This window comes from Cavia porcellus, unplaced genomic scaffold, assembly GCF_034190915.1.
Source record: "Cavia porcellus strain 051 isolate PalLab524CR breed Dunkin Hartley unplaced genomic scaffold, mCavPor4.1 scaffold_2, whole genome shotgun sequence".
Lineage (NCBI taxonomy): Eukaryota > Metazoa > Chordata > Mammalia > Rodentia > Caviidae > Cavia > Cavia porcellus.
Window position 1 is genome coordinate 29,121,605 of NW_026947485.1, and position 23,992 is coordinate 29,145,596.

Consider the following 23,992-nt stretch of genomic DNA (forward strand, 5'->3'; position numbering starts at 1 on the left):
AAAATTAAATAAGGGCTTAAAATAGAATCAAACTATTTAATTCTTTTATATTAAAATACACACATACATAGTTAAGCAGACTAAGGTGGCGCATGAATGTAATTCCAGAATTCTGGGGAGTAGCCCCGTCCGTTCAAAGACCTTGGTTTAATCCCAGTACCACAAAACTTGTTTTAATAAAAAATCGTATCTTTATTAACTTCCTTACATAAGGGTTGATATATAACTTAGAAATGTTGTATATGTGAATAAAGAGTATGCCAAAGAAAAACTAGATTCAAGAAAAAAAATCATAATTTCAAGAAAAATAATTTCAAAGCAAAGTATGCAAGAGAATACAAATGTAGTCACTTAACTGTTAAACCAATGAGCTGATTTTCACAAAGTATTAACTGCCTACAAGAGGGATTTGCTGAGGAGGCAAAGGCAACAGGGAGCTTCTGCCCTCAGGAGGCTGCCACTAGGGGAGACAAAAGGCAGGGTTAAAAGAAAATGGGCTAAGGGGCCTAAACCTGGAGGTGGGGCACAAAGCACCTCCAAAGGAGTGCAGGGGGTAACCTTCTAAGTGGAGATGTCAAGGCCTGTGGGGTGGAGGGAATTTCAACAAGCTGAGACAGGAAGGTTACTTCTAGAGAGAGGGAAAAGCCATGAACTTAAAAAGAACTAGACACATCCACTGTGAGTAAATGACATGGGACCCACGGCGGAAGAGCAGGATGGGAGAGGATGCTAGCGGTTCAGGGCCGGCTGTTACGGATCCATGAACAGTCTGTTAAGGACTGCAGGGTGATCTGCTAGGCAGTTAGGAGCCTTACAAGGCCTTGGAACAGAGACTGGGCAGGACCGAAACTCTGCTCCAGGAATAAGCATTTGATCCCATTGTCTCAGGCAGTCTGGAGGAGGGGCAGGAAAGTCTCCGTGAAGGGGAAGGAAGTCCTGGGCTGAAGGCGCAGAGGAAACGGGAAGGAGATGGCTGTGGAAGGCAAAGGAACTACAGGAATTGATAAGCTTGTGCTTGTCTGCCTGAAAGGACATGGAGGAGGGGAAAAGAGAGCAATCGGAGGTTTAAGTACAGTTAAGTGAAAAATGGGTATAGCGTTGCTTTAAAAAAGTTTTAAAATCATAGCAAAGATAATTTCTAATGTGTGTGTATGTTGGAAGCACAAGGAGTTGCTTTCCACAGGATAGATTTAGCGTGCTTGGTGGGCCCCCAGAGGAAATGACCAAGGGCAACTGTGTAGTAGAGAAGTAAGTACTGTAGGTGTAGATTTCACAGTTTCTTGGAAATTCTAAATGGTGATTAATCAAAATCATCATTTAAATCAACCTTGAGTTACTGTACTAAAAGACAAATATAGCTGTTCTGAGTTTTTGCAATTCAATTCAAACAAAACAATAAAAGCTCCAACATAAGGAAAAGCTGGCAGTATCTGGGGTTTTATACATACTGTCAGACTTACTTTTGGCAATTTAAGATGAATTTTTTGTTTAATAACAGTTATCTCACTTATGCCAAACCTCAAGGACTAGCTATCATAAATGGATTGTTCACGGGTGTTTTCATATAAACTTTAAAAGTAGGAGGGATATTACAGTTAGTCCAAATCACTCATTTTACAGATAGACAATTTTTGAAACAGTGAAAGAAAAAGCTTTCTTTACTTTTCACATCTTCCTCTTGCCTAACATCTACCCCCTTTCAATCTGGACACAAATCCAATAGTAAAGAATAAATTTAAAAAAAATTAAGGTCATGTGACCTCAATCAAATGCTGTAACCACATCAATAGATTAAGCACTGTTTTTGAAGAGACTAGCATTGAAACTTGCCCTCCAGCACAAAATATAAAATTAATTATTACAGCCAAATGGAAAAACTCCACAAGTTAACAAACTATAGAATTTATTCCTGCAAATTTATTTTTATTTAGTAAATTTAAGCAAATATAATGCAGCTTAGGCATAGAAATCATGTCAGAGAACTCTGTCCTTTGGAAATATTTTCTTAAGTTACCAGAATGATATTAAAAACATTTATGTATCAGTATTTACTGTGATGTATCCAAATTGAAGGCCACATGAGATGTTATTTAAAAAGCAGTATTTTAGAGCACGAAACGCACATTTAAAACACTTTCTTTTTTCCATTTAGAAATTATTACTGATATTTTTACACAAAAGGCTTACATATTTCATTACCAACTTCTCTTAATAATATTCAAATTACTCATTTTATCTTGGGGCACCAACACAAATATGGATGAACAATAATAAAATCAAAATTTTCTATTTTTTTAAATTGTAAGGAAGAAAATACTCAAAACTGAACCTTGACTAGAACCTGGTATAAAGAAGATGCTCAATAAACACTGAATGAACAAATGGATTCAAAAATCATAAAAATAAATCCTAACATATTCATTTAACAGAACAAACCTCTTCACATTACTAAAAATATTGTAAGAACAGGTGACCAAAATTCTTGGCAATATTTACCTTCACAATAATATACATTCACACATTGTCTTATTTTAGGTTTATTATTAAACATTTTATTTTGGTGTTGAGGCAAGATGTCATATAATACTAATTAATACCTCAAATAGTCAATGTTTGTGGGTTAATATATTCCATTCAACATTTTAATAACAGTAAACAAAAACAGCTCAGCTATGCAGTAAAATCCGTCAAACCACACAGATGGTTGTAAGGTTTTCATTATGTGGTTTCCATAGCAATCATATTGCAAATCTGGAAGCTTCTTGCAAATAAGCAGCTTGTATTTACATGCCTCTCAGCTGCAGCACAAAATTCTTCAACATGTGAAGTTATTAGTCCAATCACACACTGTTAGAAGAATCATCAGGAGATTTTTTGTGTGTGATCAGACATGAAAATAATAGTGAAGCAAACTAAGTGCAAAAGATAATTCAAACATAGTCACATGTTTACCAATCAATGAGTATCATAATTTCAAGAAACATTCTGTTCATCATCAGAAAGCTTTAACATAAAACCTTATCAAACAATGAAACTTGCAGGATTAGACCCTAAAGAATCTCAAAACATAAATTATATTCTATTTTTAAAAATAGACATTTGGCCTTGTTTCTGGATTAAGCAAAGGAAGAACACATAATCACATCTTTCCAAATCTTTTTAGGAAAATCTATTTGAAGAAATGCTTACTGTGGGAAAAATCAAGATATTTTTCTTTTAGATTAACTGAATTTAATTTGCAAATTGATCTATTTCCATAACAGATATATTATTGCCCTGGTAAGGGTCACAAATCTTTCTAGTTATGTGGTTTTTAACAAAATGGCTACCCCTGGCTTACCAATGTTCATATTTTTAGAATGAATAAATAAAAAGAGTGGTAAGCAAATAATGTTTAGTTGACATAGCTTGAGAAAAGGCAAGGACACCTTATTAGCACCCGGGCAGTGTGTGTGATGCTCCCATCAACCCTGAGGACTACCATCTCCGCAGAGAGGAGAGGAAGGCAACATAAGAAAATCTCTGAGTCACACGACAATTACTAGTCTCATGAAATGCCTTTAGAAACAGCTTTACTGAATTAAAATGTATTTTTAAAAGACATAAAATACAGGATCAAAAATTATACTCCGAAATGAAGTTGGAGTTTAGACCACTACCTGCCCAGGCTTCACTGAATACATAATTAGATATTTTTATGTGATTAGAATAGCTAATATTTATTGCTTAAATGTTCCTTCTATCTGCACATATATCATTATATAATTAAATCCTCATAGCAATTCTATGAGATAACAATCAGTATTTGTATTCTCATCATTTTATGAATGCAAAAAATAAAATTTACTGAGTTTGAATAACTTGCCAACTTTCTCACATTCAGTTAGAATATGTGAGCTGGGATTTAAATTTCAGGCATGTGCTACTGAGCTCTAGGTCTAACTCATAGTGTCTCTTCCTTAATTTTCATCAAAATCTTCAATTTAGAAACTGGGAATATTAGCCTGGCACATACAAGGCACTGGCAAACAGAAACAATATAACAAAACCTTTCAGTTTATAGGTGGATTTAAAAAATAATTTTATCTAAATATTGGCTGTTTCCGGACTTGGAGAACATTTTGACATCGGTGGACAGGTTCTAACCTACTCAAGCAATTTTTAGTGCTGCTCTGGAAACACAACTACAACTTGGGATGCCCCCAAATAAAGTTTTCTTCTTTCTGATCTTCCACTTTGCTTTTTTCACTGCCAGCATTTCATGGACCTAACCATCCCTGCCACCAGCACACAGTATTGAATACTTTGTAAAGGATTCTAATGCAACTCAGAATTGAAAACAGACTCATTTCTAGGCCAGTTAGCTCCTTTTGTTTCTCACTCAGTTTCACTAAGGAAAACACGTTCAAAGTGGAGATGGTAAAGTGAGTCTGCACACAAAGATTTTAAAGAAGCTCACCTACATTTGAGAGCAATGGGCTGCACCTTTCACCACGGCTTCTGGCTCCAGGACATTCAGTGAAAGTGGATGGAACAGATGGCAGAAGACACAAAGGGCTGGTTTAGTGGTACCATAGGAAAGAAGGGAGCAAAGCTGGGAGCACTTACACAAACGAAACCTCACCCCTTCTTCTCTTCCAAGACCTGTGGTGAGTTATGAAGGTGGAAGGAAGGGTTGGAAAAGTTTAGGAATAGAGTCAAAAGGATTTTGGTAAGAGACCCAAATTACGACAGTGAGAGAGAGGCTCTTGAACTCTATAAATCCAGAACTACTGGTTATATACAATATGGCAGTTTTACAGGATTTTTCTATTTAACAGACTGACATATTTTTATAAGCATATTTGCATGTGCCTAAGTTTTAGCTTTACATAAAAGTTCAAAATGGACAGAAATACCACGGTTACATTCCTGGCAATCAGCCATTGTTATAGCTCTTGTTCCTCCTCCAACCTTGACACTGTTTTCAATTCTCAGTCATCTCTACAGTGCTTCAAGGCAGGAAGAATAATGTCTATCTGATAACACTTCAAACAAGGATGGGTAAACACAATGAGATAATTGGACTTCTTGGGAGGAAATGCACAATCAGTATGTATTATCAAGTTTATTACCTTAGGAGCCAGGTATTTTGCAATAGTTTATAAATGTGGCAACCGTGGTTAATATATGAAGGACAAGAAAATAAGCAACAGTTGTTCAATCATACAATTTCGTTTTTTTAACTTGGACTTTCTAACCTTTTAAGGTTTAATATGAAAAAGTTATTACACTCCAGGTGAAAAAGAAAATGCTACTAAATTATAGCCAATTTCTAGTACTGTGATATTAAAGTAAATAATTTAAGCATTGATGTGAAAATAATAGTCACTACTTGTGTTAACATTACAGCTGGGATACTGAAGCAAAAACTCAAACTCGAGCAAAGATCTCATTTTAAAGAACCATAAAAAAAATCTTTGAAAGGAAAGAAACCGCTATCTTGTTCAGTTTCTTCATTTCATGAAAGGGAAAGTGGACTGGGGATGCTGAAGGTCTCGATCAAGGTGACGGACTGCACTGCCTTCCATGCAACACGCCCTGCAGACATTCTGTTAATGTCGCTCAAGGAGCACTCCGCTGTTTCAGAAGCAGCCTTGCACACACTTCACCATCTACCACCAACTATGCAGACTCGGAAAGCAGATGAGTGGGAAGTAAAATTTTAATAGGTCAGATTCTGTGGGTCAGAGGCAACTGAGTCAGATAATTATCCTAATCTTAAAGATTTCCAGATGTGAAGAAATTGTGAAATGTGGCTCCTGGCTCAGTGTACTAGTCACTGTATGCTGTAATATAAAACTGTCTTTACTGACCTACAAAGTTATAGCAAATTGTGTAATACTAAAGTTCTTTTAACCCAGGAAAGCCTGAATTATTTCTTAGTGACAGTAACTTTCATTTGGTTCTGCATTTCTGGTACAATTGTAGTTTCTTTTTTGTTTGTTAACCTTTTTATTACTTTTATTATACAATATACATATTGTTGAAAAGTCAGAAAAACAGATCAATAGAACAAGAAAAATAAAATTTTTAAATCATTCCTCATATATCTATAGCCACTATTAATACTGCCTTTTAGGTCACCTTGATCCAGTTAAAAATTCTGGATTCTCATTTTAGTAAAGAATTTCCAAATGAGTATGTTTCTCACCATTGTCATGTACTCCTTAGCCCAGAGGAAAATATACTTCATTGTAATTGTTTTAAATCCCTTCTCAGAGAGTAAAATATTTCATCAATTTTTTTAACATTTCAATAAAAATACTATCTGATGTTAATTAAGTTGGTGTTAAAGTTATTTCACTGTAATGTGACTGATTCCTAAGGCTCTATTAACTGCTTACTGTAGCCTCCAGGAAAAAAAGCAGATATGTGGATGGATTACAGCTTATTTGCTTGCAGTATTTGTCTGTTTTTTCTGCTTGCGTATGCAAATATACTCTTCCTCATCATGTGCACAGCACCTTAACCTCATTTTCAAAAACCCAAAAAAGCAAAGCACAATCCCAGAAAAGGAACTACAGCCATTAAGACTTACTGGCTCCATATCTCCCACAGTGGTTTCTACGAGCCTCTCAGGTGGAGGGTCTGTGAGGTCAAAATATTTTCATAATAATATCAAGACATTACTGCCTTTTTCACTGGACTAACATTTGCACTGATGTTGTGAAGCAATGATGGGTAAAATTACTGACATCCGAGCATAAATCAATTGTAGTGGCACCAAACTGTCACTGCATTCTTTACTGTCGTGCACTAGCATATGAGAGAGAGGAGAGAGAGGGAGAGAGAGAAACAGAGAAAGGGAAAGAGAGAGAGAGACAGAGAGCAATTTCACTGAAAATGTCCTTGATGAAACAGTTCAAATTTGTTCCATCAACCTTGAGTACATATCTTTTTAGCTTTCTGTGTGATGAAATCAGAAAAATACATAAGCACTTCTGACATCACCAGAGTTGAAATGGTATAAAAGCCTGACTAGTGAGCTAAACAAGTGGCTTTTTTCAGGAGCACTATTTTTATTTGAATGACAGGTGAACTATCATTATTCAGATTTGCAAGTCTGGCAGATATTTTCTCAAAAATAAAGTGATCTTGTCATTTCAAGGAAAATAACTCCTACTATTTCTTGTCAATGATAAAATTTGAGCTTTCAAGCAAAAATTAGAATTTTAGAATATTCACCACTTTTAGACTGGTAACTCCACAGTATATATACATTTTCCTGACAAGAAAAGCAGTAAAATAGTATTTAAAAATATGATTGTTAAGAAAATTATGTCAGTATTTGCAAGTTCTGAGTAATGCAGAAAACTAATGCTTTCCAATAGATCAATGCATGGTATTACAAAGCCATGCTTAAATAAAAGGTCATTCATGCTGCAACACAGATCCATAAACTTTAACAGTACAGAGTATGAATGTTCACTAGTGTGGTTTCAGATTACACCTTGTAACTAATATTTTCCTATTTGTGCAGTGCGGGAATGGTATCAAGAAGAATACTGACAACTACCTGCAAGGACTATTAAAGTAACACTCTTTTCCTACCACATACCTGTATGAAGACAGATTTTCTTTATATGTTGACTATATGTAACTAAAATAATACACCATAACAAACTGAATATACAAGTAGTTATGAAACTCTAAATTTCTTCTGTCAAGATAGACATTCAAGGGAGCTGTAGAAGTGCAAACAATAACTTTCTCCTCTCACTACTTTTTTGGTAAAATAGTTATTTTTATGAAAATAAATTATGTATATACATAGCAGACTTACCACTGTGATTTTTAAATTCATTAATAAATAACCATTTTTAAAAGTTCTCAGTTTTAATTTGTAAGACAGTAGATTTTGAGAGGCATAAACCTCTCAAAAGTCTGTGCGAGTCCTTAATAATTTTAAGACAGTAAAGTGACTTTGAAACCAAAAAGTTTCAGAATGGTTGCTCTGTACTTTTTATGGCAGTTTTATTTAAATATCTACTGGTGTCCATATGAAATATTGTGATAGCCCGCTAACTCAGAATGCTGTCTGATAATTATTTTATATCCCCAAAGCACACAACCTCAGGATCATTGGCTCATTTTGAGCTGTTACCAAAATCTCTGTTTTTCCCATTTGTTGTGAAGCCAAGTCTTTTCTTAAGGTTGTGCAGTTAGACATCTCGAGCAAGTGGGATATCCTATCATATTTCATCTTGTTAGATTTGACTTGTGATTTCAGTTTACTGAGGGCAGCCCTCTGTATCTTTCTCCAAGGCAATGATGAGTATGTTAGATATGACTACTGAGAATCAAGCCCTAAAGTACTCATGAAACCAATTAATTAACACCCTTTCAGCCCAGCTAGATTTGGTTATCCAAAGATCACTATATTTTAAAGATTTCATGAAAATTATGGTCATGAGCCTTGCTGAAATCCAGTTAATGCTTCTCATTTCTTTGAAACCATGCTCACCTCTAGAAATTGATGCCATCTTCTAGAAGGCACAAAGCTTTCCTGTAATGTCTTAGTAGTTTTCTGGCATCTACTTCAAGGTTTCTAAACTACTGTACATAGAATTTTACAAGCTGCCCATTTCAGAACTACCATAGATATCTTCCAACTGCTGGTTTCAGGCTACAGCTGGCTCACAGCTGTGTTCCTCTTTGGAAATGGCCCATAGCTGCAAAGAATTGCCTCACCCAAGGTCATACCTTCCCAAAGGGCAGCCTGAAGCCAATGGGATACAAAGGCAGACCTCTGTGCCTCAATATAACACAACCCTGACGAGTCACTCCAATCTAGTCCTGCCTTCCTCGCTATAATCCCAAGGAACCTCCAAAGGTACACACCAGTATACCTTGGAGTTTCTCTCTTCCCTGATACTTAAGACACTAGAAGTTTCTAGTCTTTGAAAAGTTCAGAATTTAACTGCTAGAACTCATACTTCTCACTTCTCTCATCCTTCATGCTTCCCTCAGAATCAAGGACAGCAGTTCAATGACTGCACATACAAGTTCTCTTATTGTCCTATCTGGGCCAGGAGCCAAAACCTAAATCCTGCTCCTCTTCAAGTTACAGCTCAGTCTCCCATCCAGGAAAGTTTCCTCAAACCCCTGCGGCAGCTGGCCACTCTGTGCCACACTTTCACACTTGGTGAAGCCTCCAGGAGTGCTCTGCTCCTCAGTACTACAAATGTTTGTCTACTAGTCTACTGTTCCGACAGGTACAAATTCCCCAAGGGTTTATTTATATTGGCAAGCATAGCACAGAGGCTAGAACAAAAAAGTTTCCTGAGAATGTTTGCTGAATTAAAACTAAATGGACTTTGGCTACTTAGATATTCTAAGTGAATCTCTTTGCCAATCTTGAACCTTTGTTACCTCTTACTAATCTCATCTGTTATAGAATCATTCTCGCCAGAAAAAGAGCACATAAAATAGAAATTGAGCTGTTTACCTATACTGGCCTTAGTAAATTTTGAAAACAAAAACACACAGTTATTGAATACTTTTTGTTGTACTTACTGTAATTTATAAATTTCAGCTATTTTTATATCTTCTTTGGCTATTTGGTCATTTTAGCTGCTGAAACATCACTGCTTTAGAAGTTGCATTCATTGAATAGATTCTAGCACAAGTGCACGCAGATATATTTTAGTTTCTCTCCTTTTACTGTAATGTCTTTTATTGCAAAATATTTTAAATTTAAATATTCATCACATATTTTGATCATATCTCGTATTTACCTAATGTTTTTGCCTAGCTTTATGAAGGCTGATTTCAAAAATTTAAAGAAAAAACAGGCACAAACGTATGCTACTTAAGACCAACAAATATTTTTAAATGTCATTTGGATCTTAATCATAAATAATTCCAATAGTTGTCTTTTGTTGCACTGGCATGTAGCTGCCTCGATGTTCTGAATCCATTCAACATGTTCTCTTTGTGGTCATTTTAACTTGGGGAAGAGCCAGAAGTTGTACAGGGTCAGATCCAGTGAATAACACAGATGAGAACACTCCATAGTGGTTTACAAATCCATCTTTCTGTTGCATGGCGACTCACCTGTAGTATTCACCAGACTTTAAAAATCACATTCTGTAAAGACACTCACAAAGGAAGACTTCTAGAACTGCTTCAAAAAGTAGCAAGAATAAGGGGTTAAGTGTGTTTCAAGTGAAGTGGAGTATTATGAGAAGGATTAATGCAAGGTATATTTTACTGTATTAGAAGTTTTACTGAAATGCGCATTATGTTTTAAACAGCCCTTCCTTGCACAAGGCCCATTTTTTTAATCATGGGTTATCATGAATTCTAAGATGACAGCTTCTTTTGTCCACTTTTTTCCCAGAATGAAATGTGACTATAGTAACAGTTTTTCTTTTCCTCTATCCTCTGAGTTCATTTTTTTCAGTATGCTACTTCCACATTTAAAATGTATTTGAAGAAAGACAAAGATGTGATGGTAATGACTGTTTATTGCTTTCTCTCAATCTCTAACTCTTCATGTCGGTTCTTGGTTGAAGGTTCCCAGACACTAAATACCAGAAAAATTAACCATCTTAATGGAGAGGAACTGCCTTTAGTTTATCAGTTCTTTGTTGTTTAATGGCTGCCACTTGCATAGAAGGTCTAAATCCAAGCAGTGGAATGAATTAAGCACAGTATCAAATACTGAATATTTATAGAGCAAATATCAAATAACTGTCCCACTTAAATTTTTTTTAGTATCACATGCTTTCTTTGCAAATATATAACTTTTCAGTTTGACACAAGACATTATGAAGCACATCAACCATCCCTAGATCTGTTATTTACCTAAGGCAGTGGTTCTCAAATTTTAGAAGGCATGAGAATACCTGAAGGTTTTGTTAAAACTTAAATTGCAGGGACCCACCCATAAAGTTTCTGTTTCAGTGTATTTGGGTGAGTACAAGATTGAGCTTTTCTTACAAGTTCCCAGCCCATGCTGCTGGTCTGAGGCTCATACTTTGAGAACCAGTAACCTACAACTATATCTTCTTACACAAAGTTTCAAAAGTTTGAGTGTTTATCATAACTTGAATATATTTTTTGAGACAGGGTTTTGCTATATGGTTCACAGTAGCCTGGACTCACTATGCAGCCCAGGTTGGCCTCGAACTCATGGCAATCCCCCTGATTTAGTCTCTCAAGTGCTGGGATTACAGGCATGAACCACTGAATATAATTTAATTAGAACATTCTATCTTTAAATGTCATTTACCTTTGAAGTTTCAAATATAGGTATACCTCACCAAAAACACCAAAGTAAAATTAGTTATAGTGGAATTAGTAAAGCAGAAATCAATCCCATATATACTGTCAAAAGATAAAATAGAACTATATAGATGCAAATTAAATTCATGTTCCAGAAGTTCACATGACTCTCTTTGGCTAGCAATACGAATTTGGACAAATTAATTAAACTCTTTGACCCTCGATTTTTTCATCTGGGGGAAATATATATATATATATATATATATATATATATATATATATATATATAATCTATCAGAGAATTATTGTGAGGGTAAAATAAGGTAAAGTGGCCAGTACATTAACCACTATAGCAGACTTATAACAGCGATGTATAATAATCTGAGGATTAACTGTTTACCATGGCCCAACAGAAACTATATAAATCTCATTAAATCCTCAAAACCCTGTGAGGAGGGTATGCTGCTATTCTCATTTCCCAAATGAAAAAATGAGAAGCATAGGGAACATTTAAAGAACTAGCTCAGTTAACACAGCTATCAGAAGTAGTGTCAGGATTTGAACCTGTAAATTCGGCTTCCAGAGCCCAAATTCTTAAGTACTATGATTTTTTAAAAAATCCCTTTTGGTTTAAGAAGCTGTTTCTAAATTTGCTAATTAATTAGACGGCACTTTAACCTCTGGTCCTAACATGCAACTTATGGCAAAGTTAATCTCATGATGTCATTTTGACATATCTTCTTATTTTTTGCACTCTTCAATGACAAAATAACTTGGCTAACTCTGATAATCAAGGGAAAAAATAGTTTTCTTGAAAAATAATGTGCCCTGCTGAAAAACAGGAGAAAAGTCATGTTTGTAAGGCCATAGAAAGCAAAAAGCTTGGCATTTGCCCCGTCCATTTTTCTTTCTGTTGGAAGGCAGCTTGCAAATGGAAAAATCATCTCCCATCATCTCCCTCCCAGAGATTGAATATCATGGAAAAACAGAGGAAGGCCGAGCCCTGAAGCAAGCAGAGCCGAAAGCAGCTTCTACCCTAGCCGTGAGCCTAAGAAGATTGGTTAATCCTGAATAATATAGCTACAGCTCATCAGATCTGACTATGGTGAGACATAAGAAATGCAGCAAATTAAAGCACTTCACATAATACAAAAGAATGGCACTCTCAAAATACAAATTCCTATGTACCTATGAAGGTCTGTGTAGAACTATATTTTTAAGGTATTTTCCATTTTAAGGCAAGAAATATTCTACTGACACACAAATTTATGATAAAATACGTTATAATGCCTGGAAAAGGAAAGATCTTCAAGAACTAGGAAATTTCTGTAGAAAGGAGCAGCCAAAGGAAGGGAGGCAGAATAAGCCCAGGGAAGAAAGAAAAGTTAGGCACACAAAACTCATCTGATGGAGGCCTTGGGGTTCATTCTCAAAATAGTATTTGATGTTCTTTAAAACACGTAAGAATAAAAATTTGAGCTTAAAAAATAACATACTTGCTCAGTTTTGGCTCCCTAATGGGATAGGTTAAACTCTCATTTGAAAGTTTCTCTTACTTGGATACCAGAAAAGAAGCCAACATAAACAAAATGTCTGCTCTTAGGTAAAAGAGCCAAGGTATTTTAATGTACATAGCAGGCAAACCAGACCTGACTTTTTAAAGCTCTCATTCACATTGTCCCACGATGGCAAATGGGAATCAGCGTAGTCACTCTGGGAAGATAAACTCCTGCCACTTTAGGGAAGAGTCCAGGTAGTGCCAGCTTCAAAATTACCTCCTCCCCTCTTCTCAAGTATTACAGAACATTTTTATTTATTCACCTACAAATCAGAACTGTTTAGATTTTTTAAAGCTGAATATGATACTAACTAAATATTTCCTGCCACTTTTACTTTAGGTAATGTTATGTAAGAATTATGTACATTGTATTAAAATGCAATTTAGAGTTTTCTTTCCACTTAATTAAACAATGCAATCAAACATGTAAATCCAACTATAGTACCTAAAGGGTCATTCCTGATCAGCCCACTTAGGATAATAATGTTAACTATCTAAATGTAGTCTAATTACGTATCATGTTTACACCCACTCTAGCCAAACAGACGTAGTTATCAACCAGTTGTTACAAAATTCAGGTAGCTTTATTGTGATTTTTATCATATGTCCTTACTTAACTTTGGAAAATAATTTCTAGATTAAAAACTCAAGAAGAAAAATTATCTCAATATCATTCAGTGTAGTGAGGAAATATAATACACTACTTGGCATGTGTCCACAGGAAAAGTCTGGCTCCCAGATGCTTCTTGCCAACCCACAGTGGATTCAACAATGTTTAAACAACTGACAATGTACACTCATAGCACTGAAGACATAGTGACCAAAAATTCAGCAGGAGCCTGTCTCATGGGTATTTTCATATATTAAAAAGTAAAATCCAAACAAAACAGGTCCTAGACACGTATCTACTTCACCAACCACAAGATTCAACATGATTTTAAAAAGCTTCTTTAAAGTAGGTGTCACCAAAATTACATTAGAATTTACAAATAAGGAAGGGGTGAGAAAGAGCAGTAAAAAGGATCAAAACGCAATATATGTACCAATTGCCACAATGAAAGTATTATGTATGAAAACATATACTAGTAAAAAGCTTACAAATAAGATATATTTACTACCTCACTCAAAAAAATAAAGTGTTTACTGTATTAATTTTTGAAAATGAAAAATATAACCCTAAGTTTACTACCTATATCAAAAATCCTTTAACTTTTTCAAGCAAGTAGATTAAGTTATCTCCAAACATCATGCATTATAATCATACTATTTATATTAATACACATGACTTCCTAAAATATCTATTGCTCTCAAGTGTTTTTATAGTGTAGATCAAACAAAATTGGGATTATTTTATTATTGTGATGTCCCAAAACAATAATTTTATAAGATTAAAAGGTAAAGCTTCAGAATTTCAATGCCACAGTGGTAACCTAGTTTCCTTAGATTCAGACATAGTATCTATGTATTTTTATTGTTTGTCTTTTGAAATAGGATTTCCATATGTAGTTCATGCTGGCCTTGAGCTTGCTATGTAGTCATGGCTGGGCTGGAACTAGTAATCCTGCCTCAGCTTCCCGGTGTGTGCTACCACACTTAGCTCCACTTTGTTTTGTTTATATAACTGGCCTTTAATGATATCATTTAACTGAACAACTTTCTTTATAACAAAGAATAGTCTGAGTAACATCTACATCCTATTATAACACATTCAAGCATAAACAAAATATTGTTAATATTTAATATGAAATCACCTGTCACAAATGTAGTCAACAATGAAGAAGCTATGGTACAAATAAAATTACTTTGCATGATTTTTCCTATTTCTAGATGACAAATTTCTTTGAGATGATACTCTCTTAATAACAAGCAACTTCTGTCATATAATGTTTATGTCATGTAAGTTTTGCAAATGAGTAGTGTGAAAACTGCCTTGACTTTCTGGGAGGGAAATGCTTGATTGGCATAGGGAATAAAATGAGTTATTTAAATTGGGAAGACATCAGTTGACTGGAATGTTAACTCCTACAATCTATAGTCACCATATTAACCTGATTTAACTCCAAATCACTTCAAATGTACTATGTACTATTTTTAGTTTATAAAACCAAAGTCTACATTGGGATCCTGCAAGTCTTTACCTTGACATAGCCTTTGAAGTTTTTTGTATAAGTAGTCATTTTTTTTACTCTACCTAGAATTAAGCAGCTATTTAGGTTTGTTTGCTTCACGAATTCAACAGCCATTTAAGTTCTTTTCCTTCATATACCAATGAAATTTCTTGTTTTCAAGAGTAGTTAGTATTAAGAGCAGAAAGCTCATCTGTAGTAAAGAAAAAGGATGCTAGACACTTGCCTACAATACATGTTTAAAACTGTGTTTATTTAACTTGAATTAAAGTTTGTAAGTGAAGCACCTATAATTCAGTCTCTAGTGCAGTGTCTCCACAATAACTGATGACTTTTAATCTTCTCACAATATGGGCAATGGTTAAGCTGAACAAACCTGTCTTTTTCTATTTATTCAAAAGAACATACTACAGTATTTCAGGTTAGGGGGGAAGCTGGAGTTTGTCCATCTTCATGGATACAGGAGAAAGGCTTTGGGAGTGTGCGAAGCAGACAGCTGCAAGAGAGATCCCCACTCGGAAATAGTCCAAGCCCTGAAAAAAAAAATAACTTCCAACCAAGTCTGATGTACCCGGAAAAACTCTCTCTCAAAATTAATGGAGAAACAAGATATTTCCAAGATAAGGAGGAACTGTGGGAGTTCATGGCCACCAACCTAACCCTACAAAAAATACTGAAGGACATTCCAGAGAAAGAGAGGAAAAAATACCAGGATTCCAGCAACAGTGGCAGAGAGGCCTCAGTGAACAGAGCAGACAGTGAATGAAGGACTAAAGTGGACAAATAATGATATAAGAATAAAATAGCAGAAATGAGGCAGAGACAGTAAGCTATAATCTTTAACACAGATAGCCTTGATACACTAACAAAAAAGAAACACAGGCAGAGTAGATTAGGAGGTGGGATCCATCAAGAGGCTCTGAATAGGAAATACACTCAACCTGAAAGAGGGTTAATAAACTGAAAGTCAAAGATGAGAAAGCAATGCTATATGTGACAGGAAACCAGAGAGAAACAGGGACAACTCGTCCAGCAGCCGCAGATAGATTGGAAAGTTATGACACTTTTGTGCAGTATAGACCTACACAGCTGGAAGGAAGGAAAACCTTTGTGGCTTTAGTAAGTAAAGGAGTACAGTTCAAGAACAAGGTCAGGGGTAAAAAGGTTCAGTAACACTCAGATAGATAACAGGTTGACCCCCTAGTCTAAAAACTATAGGAGCTAGTGGGACCCAAAATATACAAAACATCCTGAGAAGGGGAAAGGTGAGGAATTGCCTAAAAAAGGAAGGTAGAGGACATTGTTATAAATGTATCAGAATTTAAAAGCCACCAGTACTCTTATTGCTTTATTTAGTTTGACTATATTTGTTCCCGTCTGTCTACTCATATGAGATTTGAGGGCACAGACAGCTAACCCAAAAATAACAGGTTATACTACGGTAGCTATCCTTAATTTCCTATTAACTTAAACTGAAACCCTGTATTACTTACATTGTCTTACTATGACTGATCTTATTTGAAGCTGGTTTGTTAGAGCACTATTTTGCCTTGACTGATTTCACTTGAATTTGGTATGCTTGATGGTATTGAGTCTAAGAATAGAGACAACTACTCTGAAGAGGACAAGATGTAAAAGATACCCATTCCAGTTTTGATTATTAACTGCTTTCAAGTCCTACAATGTCTCCAAAGATGTGTTTTTACAAAAATAGCTATGTAATGCTATGCTTAACTATATAATGCCTGATGATATGGACAATTCTATTGAAAATAACAAGAGAAAGCATAGCAACTATCGTAGATTACCTAATATTGTGGTCTTATATATCTTTTTCATTTCATGTTTTCTAGGAATTTGTTTTGTTGTCTTGTTTTGATCTGTTTTTCCCTAAAATACAGAAAGGATAGATATACATGTAGAGATTCACACATGGGAAGAATTTCTAAACTACTTACGGGAACAGATTATATAATACATGATGTAATGAACAGATACTTTGAAGGAGAAGAGACACTAAGAAACCCAATGCTAATTCTGTAGCATTATGATATAAAATCTAGCAATACTATTATTCACTGTTGAGAATAATATTAGTCTAGTCTCTTATGTTCAATTTCAGCATACGTGAAGATAAAAACAGCTACTTCGAAGACAATGAGAGACGTTATGGTAATCATTATTGACTTGCCCAAAATCAAATCTTCAAGACCTAAAAAGCCTTCATCATCCTATAATGATTTGATTAGTTCTATAATGTTCAGTACATATTCAATGTGTGTGAAGATGGGGACAACTATTTAGGAGAAAACTAGAGACAATAAGATAGACAGTGAAGATCTCCAGTAGACTTGCTTTGAAATCTGTGTTTCTTTAAATTGTTTCCTTATGAACTATTTTGTTCTGTTTTGACATTTTCTTACCCTCTTTAAGATAAAAAACAAGTGTGTAGGACTGATAACCATATTACTAAGTTTTTGTTGGACCACTGAGCAGAACTGTTTGCAGAACTGTTTTGCAGTCATTATTTGAATATCACTTTGTATGCTTTAATTTTGTAACTTGAACAATTATTTCTAAGATGACAATATGTAACTTATCAACTAGTGATTTCTGTTTATTTTTCTGAAATTCTGTATTATTTCTACCCTCTTTTTCTGTTTTTTTTTTCCTTTCTCTTAAAGTAAAATGAGAGATTCCCAACACCCAGTGCTGCCACAGGCGAGCGCTTTGCTTTTCCAAGGTTCTGAGAAGTGTCAAGGGTGGGTTTCTGTGACAAACAAAACCCCAAGAATGCACAATATGAGATCCAAATGTATATAGTTCTCAAGTGTGGAATTCCCAAGCCAAGAAATGTAACACAAAATTGTGAAACCCCCAAGGTTCTGGCAGAAGTAAATGCAAAGCCTTCAAATGTGAAGCACTTTCAGAACCCACATCCTAGGGGCAGGGAGAAAACCCAATAATCTCACAACACAGGGAGCTAGCAGAAGAGCCAAGCACTCAGGCAATTCCTGTGTGGCCGGCTCTCACAGAAGGCAACCCAAATGCTCTAGGTGCAGGAGGAGAGCAAAAAGTGAAGGGAAAGTCTAAGGAAATGTAAATCTTTATTTTCATGGCATTGCTAAGCTAGAGATGCAAGCCACATACTACATTAATCTGTTCCCTCTGCTTTCACCCAGTGAAAAATGGATCCCGCATGAATATTTTTCTGGAGTTTTGGACCATCTGGTTTTTAATGTGTCAAGCAATGGGGTTTCTTCCACCACTTCCTTTGGAGAGTCTTTTTTGTTGTTGTTGGGGCCAAAAAGAAAAAAGTTTTAAATGTTGAGATAACTTAAGTGTTGTTTTTCAGTCTTTTTCTATTTAACTCTTTCTAATCCTTTTGTGAATATAAATTCTGATCTTTCTTTGTAATACTAACTGTGCTATAATCTGGCCTCTTCCAAACATACCAATTGTTATCCCATCTAAGCATTTTTAAAGAGACTTTTATTTAATAAACTCCTTCACCTTAATCATTTTACTTTCATCTTCAGAAAGCTAAAAGCGGTTTAGAACCATGTACTGCATGTTGGATATGAGCAGTACTCATATACTAACAGGCCTTTTCAGAGGTCTCATCCATTGACTGCCACAGCCTTGGCTTGGGTTTTGTTCTTTATCATTTCTCTTTGGCCTCTGGTTACTTCTGCATAACTATTTCATTTGTTACATTTATTTTTATTCCACAAACTCTTGTTATATTAGTCAACACTGTATCCTTAGTGTTTGAGTATCTGACATATAAACATGTCAAATAAATATTTGTCTCAAGAATAACTGAATTGCTTACATAAAAACTGTATATTTTTCTTTCTCTCATCTCATATTTCTTTTTGCAGCTTATGTTTTCAGTTCACTTATTAGAATTTTAGCTGATCTGTTTAGGATAACTTTAAATGAATGCTGAATTTTTAGGAAATATTAAACAGGCTCAAAACTCACAGGCATATCTACCTGCTTTTCTGACATCTATACTGACTGATATATTAAACAATTCTAGGGATAAAAGATATTTTATTGTATGTGTATAGATGATCTTTAGCTTGGCTCACCTAATCAAACTAGGTTTCCAAGAACTGGAAGACAATTCAGCGAGGGAATGAAATGAGGTTATCTGGTGTACTAGTATTATAACAGGAATGTGAAATCAGCAGCAAGACTTGTAGCTCTGAAAAGAAGCTAGCTTCATTGAAGGAAAAGGTATTAAGTGGAGGAAGGAAATAGAAGTGTGTAATGGCTCTGAGTGTGCAAGAGCTGTCTCTATGTTCACTGAATCAAAGTAATGGCTTGAGAGGTAACTTAAAACATTTTCCCCCAAACATTTATCTAATGACTATTAACCTTTCACCATCCTTCAAGCTGCTTATGCAACTTTTTCACATCTGAGTTATTTTTAAGCATAAAATTCATAATTTTTCAAGCATAATGGTTCACAACTGTAGGAGGATAAGGTAGGAGGACAGCCATGAGGGTGTGGACAGCTTGGGCTACACAGTGAGTTCAAGACAAGCTTGAACTACTCAGTGATACCCCATGTCAAAAAAATTAAGGAAAGAGAGAGAGAGAGAGAGAGAGAGAGAGAGAGAGAGAGAGAGAGAGAGAGAAAGAGAGGAAGAGAGGAAGAGACAAAGAAACAAAGAAACAAAGAAACAAAGAAAAAACAATTCTTTCATAATTCATAATTTCCTTGCTGTTTACACTAAGTCCTCTGTTACTTGTACTTGCAGGCACTGGCTTTTACAAATCGTGGTTGTGATGCATGCACTTCAGATCCATTTTACCTGTGGTCTTTTAATGAGTGAAACAGAGCAAAAGAGAATGTCATTCCCTGGGCAATGCTTCACTTGAGATGACCAACCCACCACAGGGAGTCGATAACTCAAGATAGTTCCACTGCTCACAGATGATTTACCCTTAATACTATAAAAACTGATGCTATTAGAGCTTTTCATCACCCCATGCATTACTTTTCATAAGCTTTTTTATTTGAGATTATCTTCACTGGAATGGTAATGCTAGAGTTTAATAAAGTTTTCAGGTATCAGTCATATTTCAATAAACTAAGACAGTTTAGCAACCAATTCTGTGAGATTCTGCAGTAACTGATGTTATTAGGGAGAGAAAAATCATACAGAAAGTTTTTCTTAATTAACTAATGGGCTCCTTTAAATATTCTGCATTACTATTACTGAATTCCCAGAGGGAAGGCACTTACCTATGTACTCTGGAATATGCCAAAAAATAAAAGGTTTAATTACTACCTATAAAGGTTCCACATAAGAAAATATGGCCAAGATAATGTAGTAATATGATTAGACTTTAGAATTAAGAGTGACATACATTTTTGGGGCTGGGAATTTAACTCAATGGCATAAGCACCTGCCTTGCAAGCAGGCGGTTGTGAGTTCGATCCCCGGTACTGATTTAAAAAAAAAAGTGATAGCCATTTTTAATTGTTTTTTATAGTTAAGATTTTATATGCCTGTTTCTAATTAAATGATGGCATGTTTGGGACTACTGGGATGGAGTGGGACTATTTATCTGTCATCTTAGCATCCACTCTATAGCTTGTAGGTAGTGATACACATTTGGAATATAGTAAATTTTAGGCTGGATAGGAAAATGAACACTAATGTTTTATCTATATATTGGTTGATTAGCTTTTTATCTTTGAATTAATTCATTAACTGAACACATTGACGTAGAATAAAAGTACCTAGTGTTATGGAGGCAGTGAAGACACTGAGCTGAAGCACAGGACTGGACTAAGGATTAGTGATGAGTTCAACCTGTCTGGAGCAGTGAAGGATTTGCACAGCAGGATTAGGATCAGAATGGTACATTGGTAGATTTAAATGGATCATGGAAGGGAGTCAGGGCCCAGCCAGTGAGTTTGGACTTAGTTCACTCAGCATTGAGGACCCACAGAATTTACTGAGCAAGATAATGTGAACACATTAAATTTAACATCAAACTGTTAGCAGTACACAGAATGGATTAACAGATGATACACACACACACACACACACACACACACACACACACACACACACACAAATACAGTGAGAAGAGCACTCAGGAGTGCTTGTAATGATCCAGAGAAATCCATAGGCCTGAGTGAATGGAGGGTAAAGCACAGACGATCTTTAGAGACATACAGTAGTAACTAGCAACTGATAAGCCTGGGAGAGATGGGTCCATCAAGGAAGCAATCAGTGATAAATCTGAATTTTCATGTTTTAAGCTTGAGTGACTACTGCTACTTTTAACTGATATAGAAAAGAAAGGAGAAAGAACACCAAGTAAGATGGTGAATTTGACATTAAGTATGAGTTTGACAAGAGACCAGAGCTCAGAGGAGAAGCCAGACATGAGGATGATATTTGGTACATATGTTACTTTTCCTGGTATCTTTTTTACATGTGTGGCAATACATTCTTACTTTGTTAGCTAAGGAAATTCTCAATGTATTTCTGTTAAGAGACATAATTGCTCTTGATTAAGAGCTTGACCTTCAGAGTCAGAATACCTAGGATCATATCCTAACTCAGTCCCCTCTTAGCTTGTTATTCTGATCAAGTTACTGAATCTTCCCATACTTTAGTGTCTTGATCTATAAAATAGGATGGTAAAAGTATCTATACCACATATTATGTTCATTAAATGAGATAATAGGAATATCTGATACATTCTATGGGTTAACTGCTATCATATTCTTTTGAAGAACTAGACACTCAGTGAAGATGCTTTACTTTGCTCTAATAATATGTTATCTGTACGTAATGATACTGGAAGCTATAAAGTAGCTCAGAGAGAGTATAAAATAAAAATCCGTATTTTTATCACAAATCTTCAAATCCAAAATTATATCACAATAAACAGCATTTTATGAACATGTATATTATTTTATAATTATACATTTGAGCCTCACTTTAATATTTCACTACACATTTTTCAAGTGTCATTTATGCACAAAGGACTGTGATTCTGCTCTACAGAGACCCTCGCTTGACCTGACTCTTATCTCTCTCTCCAGTCTTATTTTACTTTCTCTGGTTGGTTCTCCTTTTTCGTCCCTGAATAGCAACGTCCAACGTCAAAGCCCAGAACAGTGGTGGCAAACCTATGGCATGTGTGCCACAGCCAGTTGTTTGGTATCGTTCAAAGCTCTAACAGGTTCATCATCACTAGAGAATGTATCTTGCTAGGTTTTCTGCATTTACCAGTTTTATCCAAGAGGTTTCAGTTTAAATGTCAACCCTTCCTTAAGAATATTGCTTATTATGTAGTCTCTGCTATATAAAATAGTTACTCCTTCTTAAATCATCCTCTCCCTTTCCTTTGTAGCACTTTCTGAAATCTATAATTATCTTAATAGAGACCATCGCTGTCTTTTTCACACCCAAACTCTCATCACCAAGAACACAGTATGGCATGCACTGGGCTTTCAATATTTACTGAATGAATAAATTGCATAATAATAAGACTATGCAAAGGTAAAGGCTTCACTATTACAGAAATAAAGTATGAATCACAAAACAATTAATTTAAAATAATCAGAATCACGAAGCATCAGAGAATCTAAAAGAGTGCTGAGATGATATCTTTAAATATTGTAAGTAACAAGAAAACAAGATGGAGAAGGCTAAAGAAAAAGACTAAAGGGGTGGCCAATAAAATCAAACTTCCACAGACAATGTAAGGACCAAGAGTGCTGGATGACTCTGAAGAAGCTGTGTTAATTAAAGGTTAAGGACAGAAAACCAAACTGTCAGAGGTTAAAGTGTGAACAGGTGACAAGACAAGGAGATGCGGAATGAAGACATCTCTCCCAAGTTCTATGCTAAAGAAAGCAGAGTTAAGCTGCTGTTCCACAAACTGGGATCAAGAAAGTGGAAAAAGGCCCAGACACAAAGACAGGAGGCTTGGATCTGGTTCCAAAAAGTGCTCAAAAATGCCACTCAGACTCTGTAACCGAATTTTGTTTTTCTTCTATGAGAAACATTTTCTGCCCCAATCTCAACTTCTGTAATAAGGAACAAAGGGGCTAAAGCATAAGTAGCTATAAGGAGTTGTTATTTCTTTGTAAGAATTCTGACTAAGTTCTAATAAAGAGGAACAAATCTATAAAAGAATGTTTTCTTTGAAACAAAATCAAGGTAAAATTTCACTTAAGCTTAATTTAGATTGGATTTCTTCCCACTTTGTTGAAAGCTTTGCACTGCTCAATGGCAGTGCTTTCTGAGGCCAGATATGAAGAGTGCTTATATTTATCACTGACATTTTGTTGAACTTGTCCATTCTTATTAATCATTGCTTTAAAGTAAGCAGCCAAGTACTCTTAGGAAGTTGATATTCCCAGCTGACCTATCTGCAAAAATAGTGAAGCTTGATACTCTCCTGCTGCCCGCTGCCTCTGTAGATGTATGTTCATGGGGTGGGGGAGCAGGGAGAAAAGAGAATGGAGGGCGAGGAGGGAGTGAATGACAAGGCTGGTTTCTGGGACTAAAAAAGCAACACATTTTTGTGAGGGTACTTCAAACTTTATCATATTCTGCCTTCTTGAAAACATGGAAGAATTAATTGCAAAAGCTAGTTACAATCTGTTTATATTCGACATGGGAGACAAGTTATATATACAGAATGAAGATTACAGTTAAAAGGTCTCATATGAAGGTATTTGGGAGCTGTGCCTTTAATTGTTGAGATTTCTTGGTGGTAAATGATAAAGCACTGGGTTGGGTACAGACATAAAATCTGCAATTTTGAGTATCTATCTGACCCTCTGGCACAGGGTTAAGAGTCTTCATTTAAGGTACTCGGGAAAATCTTAATAGCCCAGTTCTATAATAATTCTTATTGCTTTATTAATGTCAGCATTTTTCTCTGATAAGAGTGTGTTTGATATTCACTTACCTTCTGGTTCAGAACTTTTCACATGTATTCTACCTAATATAAAAATGTGAGCCTGAAAATTTAGAGTTCAGGGGCT

At 35.5% G+C, this 23,992-nt stretch overlaps 1 protein-coding gene across 4 annotated transcripts in view; it reads right to left on the reverse strand.

Annotated features, from left to right (window-relative positions):
* Positions 1-23,992, reverse strand: part of Skap2 (src kinase associated phosphoprotein 2) — a 179,519-nt gene that overhangs the window by 21,851 nt on the left and 133,676 nt on the right. The gene's annotated exons all lie outside the window — the stretch shown is intronic.